Source organism: Brienomyrus brachyistius, chromosome 5 (assembly GCF_023856365.1).
Source record: "Brienomyrus brachyistius isolate T26 chromosome 5, BBRACH_0.4, whole genome shotgun sequence".
Taxonomy (NCBI): domain Eukaryota; kingdom Metazoa; phylum Chordata; class Actinopteri; order Osteoglossiformes; family Mormyridae; genus Brienomyrus; species Brienomyrus brachyistius.
The window spans coordinates 14,104,630-14,106,680 of record NC_064537.1 but is presented as its reverse complement, the minus strand read 5'-3'; positions in this window follow the sequence as shown (position 1 = coordinate 14,106,680).

The window sequence follows — 2,051 nt, the reverse complement described above, 5'->3', positions numbered from 1 at the left end:
TGCCAATTTGCTGCGAGGGCCAGATGTGACCTTCATCACCATGCACTAAGCGAGAAATTACTGCCCACCTGATTAATCTTGCTCCAAAACAGGAACCATGCCATTTGAATATTGGGTGAGGAATGGAAGGACCCATTCTGGGGATTGGCAGTTTGCTCCAGTGATTAAGGATGTGGAGGGTCAATGAGAAGATTGAGATTGAACTGTCAAAGTGGTTTATCTGTTGGGATTTATATCCTTGCCTAGAGGTCACATGACATACGGGTCTGTCCAAAACTATGAGAAAATGTAAATTATTGGGAAGAACTGTACTTTTGTAGTCTTCAAAATGTGCTTTTTAGAATAGCAGTCCATCACCATTTACTAGTGAACATGCAATTGTTTTATTCATCCACTTTTGTGTACAGTAAGTTCTTTTTGTGGTTTCAGTATTCATATTTTTCATATTGATGGTTGTTTAAAGTAAAAATAGTTTATTTGCTAAAAAGCTATATTCAATATCGCTTTAAGAATGATTACGCTGATTAAATTATAAGGATTCAGGTAAAACTAATCTATGTCAAAGTATTAGTGCCTCTGCATCCTTTACAGGTCTTACGTTATTTTTTCCTGACCACTGTCAACTTTGTTTGTCTGTTAATATTTTTTTTATAATGATTGTCATCCCTGCTGATGATGCTACATATCAAATGAACATTTTATGTGTTTACATTGATTAAAATTGACACACAGTGGACATTATGATATGTATTTCATTTCTTTTGTAGAAAGATTTGCATACAGTCAGTCTGAAGTGTGTCTTTATTTGAACTGGCATGGTCAATAAACATGCAGCATCAGGCCTGGCAGGTGTTAATGCAAAATGGAGAGACTGGCATCAAATACTGCTGTAAACAACCTGTAAGCTAATGCAATCCAGATGCTAGCCGGCTGGCACCCTTACTTACTTAAATATCAGGACAAAATACTATGGCGCTAAAGCCATAATCAGCATCAGCCTTAACCACAAATATCAGTGCTTCTCCCCACAATCCGGTACTAGATATGCAGTTCGAAGACGGATGGATAGATATTTGTGCTTGACAAATGCCTCGCAGCACTAATAAAACTGCTAGAGGTCTTTAGAAGCTGGATGTGGAAAATAAGCGGGTAGATTAGGTTAACTGCACAGAATTTTCATATTTTCTCAAACCAACCAGGCAGAAAGCATTAAAGGAAATAGTCAATATTTATCTGCAATTAAAATGTAACGTTTCGTGACTGGATTGCCCAGATGTCTGTTAAAGAGACGTTCGCTATTACCAGAGTGGGGCGCACAATTTGATCTCACATTAGTGAAGCAGATCAGATGCCTGTAATCAGATATATTTTTTTCAAAGTGTTGTAGCTAAAAGGGACTTTACCCAATCAATATTTCATGGCATCCCATCTTACCAGTTTAAGCTGAGAATCGTAAATTAATAACCTTCTTGTTTTCTTGCTGTACGGACAATTCATTTTCACTACAATCAAATATATTAATAATGCAGATACATTACAGACACGACTTGTACATATGTTTACACCAGAGGTGGAATCCACATGATTTGTTACATTAGACTACCATACCAGTGCCATACCTGTTCTTAAGGTAACCAGCAAACTCATTTAAAATCTCATTAATAAATACAGTAGCGCAGAGCATAAGGTTTATAGATGTTTTATGTTTTTATGAATCACATTTCATATGGTGGGTTATAGGTTGATATTCCATCCTTCACAGCAGCCCTCCTACCCTTAAATGCTGTGTCGTTGTCACATTTCTAATAACAATAACTTTGTACATCAAGTAACTGTGCCCTCTGTCACCAACTGTCGCACGAAATGTACGATCTGTTTACAACAGAAATACAGCTGGCTGTCAAGTGAAGTTTTACCAGCTGAACTAACACTGAACACCTGTATTTAAAGCTCATTTTAGCCCCGGTGACTTTCATGACGTTCCGGGTGGCGGTGGTGAGGAATTGCCCGCTATAGACCATTTCATTAAACGTGACTGACCTAAGGACCGG